General features: G+C 48.6%; 1 protein-coding gene across 1 annotated transcript in view; it reads left to right on the forward strand.

The window, feature by feature from the left end:
• SNX19 (sorting nexin 19) overlaps window positions 1-2550 on the forward strand; it is a 36676-nt gene extending 34126 nt beyond the window's left edge. The window contains exon 13 of the transcript XR_015222878.1: window positions 2516-2550. The gene's annotated coding sequence lies outside the window, so the exon portion shown is untranslated. The remainder of the gene's footprint in view (window positions 1-2515) is intronic.
• Window positions 2551-12331: the final 9781 nt, after the last annotated feature.

Raw genomic sequence — 12331 nt, forward strand, 5'->3', positions numbered from 1 at the left:
GATACTGTCGCACGCGACGGGAATTTAATACCAGTGGAGTCTTGTGTCCGGAGGCTCTGGGTAAAGAAAGATGAAATGCAGCCAGCACCGCTCACGGCAAGAGGGGAAACCATGAAGTCCTGCAGTGGAGCAGCTTTGCTCCCTGCAGCCTGCTGCCTGTTTTCCCAACACTTTCCTCTTAATATTTCTCTTTAATCAGGTTGTTGCTGCTTTCCGTGCAGGCAGAGGGTGCAGCACGCAAACATTACAGACCGGAGCGCAGGCAGGACCTGGTAGGGCCATGGAGGCAATGGGAGCACAAGCTGATGCTCCAGTGGGTCACCCTGCCTTTGGTAGGGGTCTTGAGCCAAGGGGAGACCATGCAGTTTCTTGGGAGAAACCAAGATGAGCAAGTTATTTGCTCTTGAACAGGCCTGATTGTTGAGTTACGGTGTTCATATATCCCCAGCCAGTCCCTACTCCTGGGGCTTAACCAGGTTTCAAGAAATTTCTGGAAATTTCTGGTGCTCTGGAAGTCCGTGAAGAGCTGCTGAGAGGTGGGCAGGCAAGGCAAGGGGAGGCAGAGAATACAGCAGACTAGGTACTAGCCCCGGAAAAGATGATGCCATCTTAGAGGATCTCTCCCTTCATGAAAAAACAGAAGCCAGCTCCTGACCTGGCCCTCTGCTCTTAAAAGTAGCCCAAAATTTGGCTCTTACTGCTTCTCTTCTTTAATGTCATCATTGACTGTGAAGGAGGTGCTGACCTCAGGCACCTTCTGAGTACCTGCTCCGTTGGAGGTGCCCTCTGCTCCCCAGCCGAGACATGCTGCTTTCAGGAAGCTGTTCAGTCCTGCCCATGCAATGCTGGTGGACCTCGCACGCTGTGTGTCCTTAGTGGGATAGAAGCGATAGAGCAAGAGACTTGAAACCACAATTAGGTTATTTAATCCACCTCTCTCTGCCCAGAGGCTCCTCTTCCTACACCGAGCTAGCTTCTTCTGTCACGCACCAACTTCAGGGCTGTTGCACAAAAGCCAAGGAGAGCAGATTCCAGCCACTAGTCTCCAGGGCTTTGTCCAGTCTGGTTTCAAATGACTCCCCTGAGACGGCTTTCACCAGCCCTCCTGGGGTAATGCACCACAGCCTGCTAGACCTCTGATGGAAAGCGTGCCTCTCCTCCGCAGCAGGTACTTCATCTGGGCTTGAAGGCTTCCTTCGCTCTGCTTGTTCGCCTGGTGGTTGTCTCTCTGGCAGAGGTTAGCAAGTCCCTTTGAGGGGCCTGCACTTCTCAGATGTTATGTCTGGAAGTTTGCTCTGTTTTTTTGGCCAGGGGGCCCAGGGTCTGGAAGTAGAGAGGCTTTTATGGGAACCCAAGTCCCCTTTTGACACTACTTCCTTGTGCTTAAATTTCAGGTTGAGTTACAGACGTGAACATTTTCGGGTTGGATATCTTTCATTGTCAAAGGGGATTAGGCCAGTGATTATTTACATGCACCTCTATTACACACAGTCTGTTTCTTTTCTTTTCTTTTTTTCTTTTCCCCCATGTAGTTCTACATAATATGTAAACTTTGACTAAAGCAGTCCCATAGATGGGGAGAGGGAGCGAATAAGGTCCTGCTGTGCAAAGTGAAATGGGTATCTCGAGATCTTGGAGCTGGGAGATGCCTGTAGGGCCAATGCTTCGGGGAGAGCATCTTCTTCCTTCCATACAGCAGCCAGGATCATCCTGGGCCATCACCTTTGTCCAGTACATTGGAGCTGGTTATAGCAGGAGGCGGAATGCTTGGCGTGGTGGGCCACTGGTTTGATCTAGAGCGGCTCCTCTGGCACTTTGGCTGTTCCCCAAGAAACAGAGGTATTTTTTTTAGAACCCGACATGCGTGAGTTTTAAAAGGGATTTTTGATAGAAGTCCCATTTACTCCTTTATTTGGCTTGGGAGGCTGCAGTGGAACAGATTTCTTTACATATCCTTGAGTGTTATTTGATTAAAGTTATGACTGCTAATAAACACTCTGCGCCTATTCTCCTTCCCCACCACTTGTAATTCAGGATAACTTTTGCCTACGTGGGACTGCACCTTTTTATACGGGTGCAAGGGACCAGAGTGCTGATTCTGCTCCCCTTCCGCCACTTCACCGGTGTACTGCTCGCTTCCGATTTATTCCAGCTTTATAGTGTAAGAGAAATTAGAAATGGGAGGAGTGCCAGGAGGGATTCTGGCACAATAACCAGTTTACTTCCTTTTCCTTCACTTTGCCATTTACGATCACAAGTTCTTCTGTGAAACAACTATGAGGAGAGCAGACATTGCCCGGGAGTAAGAAAACTCAAAGCTGCACAATCAAACTGACAAAACCCGAAATCGTGCTTGCAGTGAAGGAGAGAGAAGCAGGTTCTGCTTGGAAAGACAGAAGGAAGGAAGAAAGTAGAGACCCCAGAGGACTCTGTTTTACCAATCATCTAGAAAATCAGCGTGTTTCTTAGTATGCTTAGTCTTTTGCTATGTAAGAAAATATTTTTCATTTTTCAGGGAGCAAAACAGAGGAAGTGATAGAGACACTCGAGCTACCCAGCATCACCACAACTGCAGCGGGAGATCTTAGCCAGCACTCAGAGAAGGTTGGTAAGTGAATCATAGCCAAAACCAGTGACCCATAGACTGAAGAAAGAGGTGGTCAGGCTCATCTAGGGGTATGTAGATAGTCAAGCACAGTCTCTCCACAACAGTCATAATAATCCTTGTGCTGCGCAGCGTGCTAATGAGAAGCTGTGTGGGCTGGTCCCTAATTGCAACCATCGGTTAAGCTGTAAGAGGGAGCTCTCAGCCTCCGTTGACTTTGGGCCTTGATGAGCTGCAATCAGGCATGAAAGTGCGACCTGAGCAGAGCCAGGGAGGTCTCCACTTCCCCCACCGAGCTTGAAGAACTTTAGTACTAGACCTCGTTTCTCAGGTCCGGGGCAGGGAGGGAGCTGGGAGCAGAGAGGGAAAGGAGGAGGAGGAGGAGGACGAGGACGAGGACGAGGACGAGGAGGAGGAGGAGGAAAGCTCCACGGGGCACGCAATCTCCTTAGGCACAGCCAGCCATCTTTCCACACACCTACATTCTCTGGCTTTTTAGGATCTGTGGGCTTCACCGTTTTGAAGACAAGAAGCCGTTGCTGTAACTCAGCACCTCCAGCTTAGGCTTCCTGCATAGAAGCTTTAGGAATTTCAGCTAAATAGGTTTAGTTTCAGTACAAACACTATGCAGGGATGAGTCCAAGTCACAGTGTCTTTCAGCCACATCTGGATTTTTGAAGTGCCCCAAAGGATGACATTGGGGGACTATTTCTCCACGCAGTGGTCCCTTTAAATTTCACACTGGACCCAGTGGAAAACAGACATGCAGATGGTGGGTTTTAATGACAACACCACCAGTTTATTTGAACCAAGGTCTTTATGGGGAGATGTGTTTGTTTTCTCAGACCACACGTTATTAACTAATCCCTCGACTTTGTTTTTATAGTCGTGTCGTGAGCAACTTCCCACTCTTCGCCCCTTTCCTCCGTCAAAACGTCTTTGGCTCCACAGTTGTGCAGAAGGTGGCCTGGATTTCCATTGGGCACTCCTGCCGCGGCTGTGGCTTCCCTTTCTAACCGGGAAAGTCAGACTGGGAATGTCCTTCTTCACTTTGGAAATGATCAGCTACAGTCACTATGCATCCCATTCCCTCTTGGTACAAAGGGATAATAATATTTCTTTTGTCTTCCCTGTGTATCGGCCCCATTCTTATTCCAAACCCCTTGGAATAAGGAGAAGCTTTTCCCAGCTTCTCCTCTTCCAGGACCAGACTGTCACTTATTGCATGCCTATGCTGGAAGAGAGAATCCCACTTGCACAGAGCCCGAAGTGAAACACTTGCAAGACCTTTTTCTGAAATATTTGGTTACGTTAAACCGTAAATGCCGTGAGAACAGGCTTAGCTGTAAGCTTTTTGCGATTCCTTCATGGAATCAAGAAACCTTGAAATGAGCCATCGCATTCCTGCAGTTGTGGCTGCAAAAAAGGGACGCTGGGCAAAGCCAACGCCGGCCGGGGAAGGGATGGGATTTTGGGCAACGGCTTCTCCTTGCCAAGTTTCCCACCTGCGCATTTTACGGAGAATCTCCTCTGACCACTTCCAGCCTTCGCTGGAAATCTGAAATGAAACAGGCTGTTCTGGAGGGCTCGCGGAGGTCGGGAGGGTCTCTGTTGTAGAGCCCCGCACAGCTGTTAATCACCAAAATATCTCTGGCTCCCAGCAGCTGTCTGGTGTTTATCTTAGCCTGGATATCCACTGGCCGAGCCCGCCGAGAGCAGGCTGTGCAGCCAAGGCAAATACAATCGGAAGACGGATAATTTGCACACAAGGGTGTGCACGTGTGTTCTGCGTGCGTGTGTACGTACGGATCCGTGTGCATATCCACGCAGGCTTTGTTTGCTTCCCACTGATGGGGCTGGAAGTGCACGCCAGTGATTTTTGTTCGGAAGGAAAGCGTGGTTTTGTGGATGCGTTGGCACGTAAAAGAAGGGAAGCCCTGATGTGTCGGCATTATACAGGTGTGTGTTTCCAGGTGCATGATCAGATAAGATCTCTTGTGCAGCAATTCCCTGTGTTTTCTCTAAGCCTTGTGAAGCTTTTTGGATAAAGTGGAAAAATACAGAGCTCCCTGAGCCTTCCAGTATCCCTCAGCCGCAGAGGCTTTAAAGTGCATCTAAAAGGCAGTTCCCTGGGCCACCTGGGACTGTTTGGGAAACAAGGAGAATGAGAACTGTGCCACCTGCAGAAGAGAAGAAGGTCAACCTTGTGACTCCAATTAACCTGTCCTGGCAGGGATGTGAGGGCAAGGAGTTATATAAATCAGACTCAGGTGAGGCTGAGTTTTTCAGGGTAGGGATGAGAGAGGCAGCCCTTCTTGGTGTGTTTGATGTCCTCTTTGTGGTAAGCAGCTTGCAGAGCCCTAGGCGATTAAAGACTTGAGGAGTAGCAAGGAGAATGTGATTATGTTATGACTTGTTTTTTTCTGAAGGCTTATACCTTTCTTTTTCCCTGTTTCCAGGTCTTTTCTGTAATAGTCAGACCTTCCTCAGCTACCATGTGGCAGCTTGGTGCAGCAGAGAAAGTCCTGGCTGGATCTGAGGTACTGCTTGCACAATAAGGTAGGATTTGGGTGAACTTCTGGGATGGTGGGACCAGGCTGGAGTCTTCTTCTAATGAATTGTTAACTGTGAGCGTCTAGAGAAGCACAAGGTTGTGTTGCTGAATGTTGTGAGGCTTCAAGCTAAAAGCTTTGGAGTTTTTATTTACCTAGAAGTTGGTTGTGTATTTAATGTTGTTTTGGAAAGAATACTTGAGGTCCTCGTTGCTGCTGACTCTCCCCTGAGGTTTCAAAGGCCATTGAGCATTGAGAGTTACAGAAAGTGGCTGTACAGGATGGTGTGTGCCTTGGACTTTTCTGTGTCCTGAGGGAGGCTGAAATCTTCCTGCTTCTTCCACTCGGTTCTCCGGGGACAGCTGCACAGGGTAAGCTGCAGTGCTGGCTTTTGGAGGCTGTGTTTTTTGGTAGGTGGGAAGCTGGAAGGCTGTGCTGAGCTGTGTTTTGGGCTGTGCAAGACCAAGTGAGGGGGTGTGCATTTTGCTTATCCCTGGTTTGCCTCTGGCTCTCTGCGTGCAGTGAGTGCCTTGCATAGAGATTGTGCAACAAAGACCAGGGCTTCTTCCAGAGCCATTCGGCTTTCTTGGCTGTGAATGCCCAGCGTTCCTTCAGGTCCAACTCTGGTATTTATCAATTAACTTGCTCCAGATCCTGGGAACAGCCACAGCTGTCCTTCCCTTCAGCCTGGAGCACCCACTTCCTTCTGCCTTACCTCATTCTGCAATTACTGTCCCACCGGGCACCCCAGGCTGCAGCAGCCTGTACATCTGTCCTGTGTTCTGTGCACGCAGCAAAGCCTCGGAGGATAAAGGAATGGAAAAGAAAGAAGCCAGTTGCCCAGGAGTAGTGTTTAGGCAGAAACATTCTTGCATTATGCACCTGGAGACAGTGGGGGTGAGCTTGTGGTATGTGAAGAAGTGGTGCAGGGAGCTGGGGGGCTGAAACAGGGGTCAGAAGCTGTCAGGGTGCTTCTGCTGGAGGCTTGGAGAAGAAAAGCAATTGCAGGATAGAGGTTGTAGTGGCTCCCGTTCTCACTAGAAATGACAAACCCTTGGGCTCTCTATCCAGAGCCTTTGCTGTAGGTGAGAGACTTCTCCAAAGGGAGAGACCAGCTTTCTGGAAGGCAGAGGACAGGAAGGGAGGAGTTCAGCTGGACCAGACTCTCTAATAACTAACTAGTCAGCTGTTTCTTAATATGCTGAGAGGCTGTGGGAGCCCATGGGTTTGCTGAAATGAATGTGCAATGATCGCTCCTTCTGAAGAGCCAAGAGTCCCTTGGATGATGGAGGTGCAGTCCTCTTCCTCTGCCCTGTGAAACACCATCCCTAACTTAGAGCCAGGAGAGGCAGAGTGTTTCGGATGGCACCACACCAGGGTTAATATGCTGCCCTGAAGAGGGGAGTGAAGATGGGGAGGGTTCAGTGCTGGAGAAATGCTCTGCACAGAAAGACTGCTGTGTGTTCAGGAGATGATGGTGGAAACAGCTCATGAGGCATCTTGATGACAGGCACAGCTTAGAACTGTTGGCTCTGGGTGGTGTTTTTTCTTTCCTTGCAACCTTATTTCCAGCTTTGTAATGGGGAGCATAACCTCTGGCTTGGCTTCGTCAGATGTGCGTGCAGCAAAGCTAAACGGAGCTGGCAGATTGGAGCTCTGCTATTCCTATGGAGCTAGCACAGCATGGAGGAGATGTGGAGATGTTTCTTAAGAGTCCTGATGCTCAGGAAGGTATCTGGGCACCTGTGGGGCTGGTAATGGCAGGGCAACCAGAGTGGCGTGTTAGCTTGGCTCCCTTCCTACCCCAGAGGCAGACAGGCACCCAAAATTTTGAGGGAGGTTCCCAGGCTTCTGTGTCTTGGCCTGGGTGTCCTGTGCAAGCAGTGGGTGTAGAGGGAGAGTGGCCTGGCACTGCCACTGAGACAGCCTCTGCTGGGCAGAGGGAAAGTGGAACAATAACGTTATCCCCTGGTGATGGCTTTGAATTGAAATCAGCTGCAAGTCCCTGTCCTGCCTGCTGGAAACAGAGGGGCTGGGAAGACCTGCCTGGGAGGCTGTGGAGCAGCAGTAAGGTGATATGCTGAGAAAATATTATGTTCTTAACTGCCTGAATGCTGCTGTTCTTCCTCAGCTTCCCACGTAGTCCTCTGCTACCATCACTAGCATTTATGGCATCCAAGCCCCATCCTGACCTGCTGTGCAGGGACGGACCTCTGCCCCTCTGCTTTGTGAGGGGGGGAGGGTCCCATGCATACACCTGGTACTTCGGCACTGGCATGAATGTTTTTGGGCAGTGACCCTCCCTGCCCTTGTTCTCTTGGTGAGAACAAGCCAGACTTGTAGCCCAGCTGCTGTCAGTTCGGTTCCTGTGGGTATTTGTGTCTCAAAACCTCATCTTCCTTGTCGAGCTGTTGAGTTCATGTTGTTCCTGGTCCCTACATGTCCAGGGAGCAGGTGTCCTGCTCTTCATCCTCTCAATGTCCCTTTGCTCATGTCTAGTGTCAGTTGAGGACATTTGTTAGCCCACTGTGCAAGTCACCATGGGAAGACAATGTACTTCCCATAAACATGGACAGGGGCATTGCTGTCTGCTTTAATATGCTCAAATTTAAACAAAATGGTGTTTCCCAATGAGTTTGTATTTTGTTGCAGGAGACAGTAACTCCCTGTAGTTAGAAAGGGCTTTTTTTGAAGAGAGGAGATTTTCTGCCTTTGAGTTAAGCTTGCAGGTTGCCGAGTTGGGCAACTCCTACAAGCAGAGCCTATATAGAAACGTATACAAGCCCTCCTGTACCAGCAGGTCCTGCAGGCACTGAGCTCACCACCTTCTATTACTGTGAACTTTGGTGCAGCTCTGCGGATGCCTGGAGAGGGGGGACTTCACACCAGAGTCCACTGGCACTGGTCCCAGTAAGGATCAAGGTCACTTCTTATTGACCTGAGCTGCATTCAAAACAATCACTTAGGTGTGAAAAAATCCGCTGCCTGTTCCCTGGGCTTCCCAGTCCCCACCCAGTGTATTTTTAAAATATTCTTAATGAGCTGTAATTTTGGCCAGGGCTCACTTGGCAATGTAAGGATGATGGTAACAATGAGACCACAATGTCCAGGCAGAGGAAAAGGAGTGAGGGGCTTTCTTGCTGGTTTATTTTTTTCCCCTGCTTGGTCTTTTCTGTAGTTGTTTTGAGTCCTGCAGTGATTTCTAACAGCTGGCCCAGCTATCATCCTGATCGTGTTGCTCTATGCTTCAGTGAGCTGGGGGGGGACTTGGCAACCCTGCAGCTGTCCCGGAGCCTGAGCCATGGATGAGCTCAGAGAGGGAAGGAGAGAGGCTTGGATGGGAGAAACTGTATTTGTGGTGGTTTTTGGGTTATTTTTTTAAGTGAGAAGCTGACAGTGTTGACTAGATCCAGGCACAGCCCAAGCAGGTGCTGCGTGTGCTTTGCCCTTCCATACTTCTCCTTTGACTGAGTGTACAGGCCCTTGTGCAGCAGCATTTGGGATGAAGGATGGTCACAAGATGGTCCAACCTGTCTGAGCCATCACTGCAGCACTTGGCTCTACTCGCATGTAGCTCTGCCAATGTGCTCCAGTGCTGATTTGCAGCAGGTCTTGGCTCTTTCCACTCTGATGCCCTATGCAGAAGTAATTTTTTTAAACTGTACTTTCAGACTTCAGCAATGCAACCTGCTGACAGCCTGCCTTATGTTTTAATTTTATGCTACAGATCTTAAATGACAGAGCTGAAGCTAAAGATGTTTCTTTTGACTGAAATCCGTGGTGTCTCTTGAAGCATCCCTGTCCAGTGCAGCACTGTCTCTTGATACCAGACCATACCTAGTATCTCAAGCTGGTGTACTGTGTGATGTTTTGAGGATATTTTCTACTGTGTACCAGGCAGGGGTGAGCTTTTCAGCTGCTATTTCATGCTTGCGAGCTCGAGCATGTATCTCAAGCTGATGTGGTGTGCAGGGTGTGTATGTTTAAATAGTTTCCTCAAAATGACCTATATAGACCCAGTCAGGTTGTAAGGGCATAATTTCTGACTTCAAGAGCCTAAAGTATTCAATAGACATAGTGATCCCCCTCTAAATCGTGGTTTGCAAAACAAAACCCACTCTGCTCCTACTGAGTTGGTGTGTTATGAACTGGGGGCAAACCAGGTAAATGTGTTACGGTGTTCTCCTCAAGTGCAAATGGTTTGGCAAAGTATCACAGGCTACTGCTTTTAAACAGCTCATCTTTAAATAGGTTGCTGTCTCTGTCACCAAGGGCATGTCAGCTTCCCTGGAGGGTACTGGAGGCTTCACTTAAGTGCAGTCACCTTGGGATTCTTTGGAGATGATGATGATGTGTGGCAGGATGATCTCCAGTGCACGGCATGCAAATGGTAGAAAAGGCTGAAATGGAAACTCCCGTGAGGCTGTGCATGCTGTGAGCTTCAATACTCAAGAAAATGAGGGGCTGCTTTTCTTTTCTCTACATGTGGGCTGTATGGATGTATCTTCACTACAGCTCTGCTGTTCCCTGTTCCTAGCAAGCCTTGACTTCCCTGGTTTCTGGTCCAAGCTTCTGCCAGTGTGCAGCAATCCTGTGCAGACACAAGGTTGACTGCTCTGCCTTCGTCTTAGCCTTTATCCCCCAAAATGAAGCTCTGCTGGACCTCTTGGTTTTGCTTTGTGCTGGTTGCTGTAGGTTTTATTAAGGATGACTGCGTGTACTCCACCTTGGATCTGGGGTATGCTTTGCTACAGCACATCTGCCCTGATGTGCAGCTCTCCTGCTGTGGGATGATGAGACATCAGGTGTTCATGCCACACTGAGTGGGCTGCCTTGCTTTTTGGAAGAGATAGCCTAAACAAGCCAAGCCTAATGCTGTGGTAAAGTGGTGTTAAATTGGGGGTTGTTTTGGGGCTTCTCAGGGCTTGTTTTCTTCTGAGCCCTGCCCTTTGGGACTTTGAGGAAATGTAGGGAAACCACAAAGTGGGTCAGTGGCAAACACTGGGGCCATGGCAGCGTTCAGCCGTGCGCTGTAAATGAGTGAGTCTGCAGAACAACCAACCCTTCATACCTTAATGTTTATTGCAGATACCAGGTCCCTGCTCGTGTCCTTCCAGGCATCTGCCTAGGCAAATGCTGTGCTCTGGCAGGGACCAGGCCAGGAACTAGCTCCAGCAATGGAAAGCTAGCCAATAATTGTATGTGGAAATAATACTTCTGATTTTATTTAGATGCAAGTGCTCTAGTGCTCTTCTGAGTGCATGTGTGCTACCAGGCAGTCACAGGGAGCTTTTTGCTATGCCAGCTGGCAGGGCTCTTTCCCAGTTGCTTACTTTGGGGATGGGAAAGGTGGGCAGAGGAGGGGGATGTGATGCTTTTTTAAGCCATAGATTTGAACTGATTGGGAGGAGGTGGTCTTACTCCTTCAACATAATGTGGAATTGCAGTAGTGAGGTGCATGCTTAAATCAAGACAGATGAGTGCAGAAGGCTTTGTTGGATGATCTTGCTGTGTTTACTACAAGAGGGCCAGAGATACGTTGTCTTGGTTGTGGCTATAAACACTATAGATGCCTTGAGCTGTCTGGCACGCAGCTAATTCTGCTAAGATGAAGCTGAAATAGGAGTTTTAACAGTATGACATTGAACTTTGAATAAGGCTTTGGCTCCGTCACAACTTTGTTCTGCAGTTGAGAGGAGGTAGGTCAAGCCTCCGTGCTTCTTTTTCTAGCAATAAACCATGCTTTGAGGTGCATAGCAGAAGAGCACTAAAAGCTGAACTCCCTGCAAGTTATTTCCTTTGAGCTCTTGATTACGCCGCAGCACATGGAATCCTCCGTATGATTCAGGATGGATGATGTTCCATCCATTTCTGGCGAATACCTCATGGATCTCCAACAGCTGCGAGCAATTTATTTTGAGTATAATCAGTTAATGTTTTGGTGAAGTGCTTTGAAGATGTACAGCATCCTCAAACACTGAGTATTGTTTCATTATTATTACTATTTAACATCTCTACGTAGCTGAACTACTGTCAGACGTCCTCACTTAATAACATATTTGGTGTCTGGATCTTTTCCGCAAAGGCAGATTTTTGGCAAAGGGGATGGTGGAATGATATAATAGAGTTTGCAGTTATATAGTACCTGTCATCTGAGTCCCTCAACATGCTTTACAGGCACTAGTTAATTCTCACCACTTGGTAGGGCGATCTGACTATCCATCTCTGTGCAGATGGAGAGGCTGAGGAGGGAAATCATGACCTTTTTGAGGTCACAAAGCAGGGGATTAGACCCAGGTTCTCCAGAAACTGCTCTCCTCGTTGCAGTTAAACAGTGCCCTTTCACTGTGACCATGGGACTGGCTTCATGGGAACCTCCCCTGCTCCTTAGGAAGGGATCTGGCAAATGCTAACTTCTAGGTGCTTATTTTAGACCAAGAAGCATGCAGCTTGGGTTTGCTGTCATGCAAAAGCTTGTGCACTGTGAAGGCTGAATGCTGAAGCAGTATGAGATGTACAGGGTTAAATAGGAAGGCAAGACCAAGTGACTTCTGAAGTCATGCAGGTTTAGAGTATGCATTCTGTCATCAGAGTGTGGCTTTTTGTCTTTGCTTTTTCTTCTTGTGATGCCACCTGGAGAATAGGCATTGCTTATGTTATTTAATTAGCCTTCTGGCCAGCCACATTGCTAGCAGAACTCTCCAAAGAGCTGCCGCTTGGGATGCTGTGGGAAACCAGTCTGACCAGAGGCCACCTGTCAGTATAAATCACACTTCTGGGATGGATGGCCAGGCAGTGGTGTCAGGCTGAGCTGGTCCCTCTTGTGTCAGGGCAGAGCAGCTTCCCTCGCCTCTCCTGGGGCTGCTCAAAGTGATTGCTGCCAATCCCCCACCTTCACCAGAAACAAAAGGGCCTGAAAATTGAAGAGGTGCTATTGGGAGATAGAGCCACAGGACTCTAGCAGGCAGTCCATCAGGTCTTAGTCATTAACATCTAGTCTAGAAGATGAGGAAAGCAATTCTTCCCCCACGTGCATCCCCCAGTTCACCCCGGAGACAACATAATAGCATGGAAACACAAAAAACAACCTTAACTGGTGCTGCTATTCTGACTGATAAAGAGCAACTCTTCATAAAGGACCTCTGTGTTTTCCTTCCTGCCAAGAATCATTTAA

The sequence above is a fragment of the Tauraco erythrolophus genome, chromosome 26 (genome assembly GCF_009769465.1).
Source record: "Tauraco erythrolophus isolate bTauEry1 chromosome 26, bTauEry1.pri, whole genome shotgun sequence".
Classification (NCBI taxonomy): domain Eukaryota; kingdom Metazoa; phylum Chordata; class Aves; order Musophagiformes; family Musophagidae; genus Tauraco; species Tauraco erythrolophus.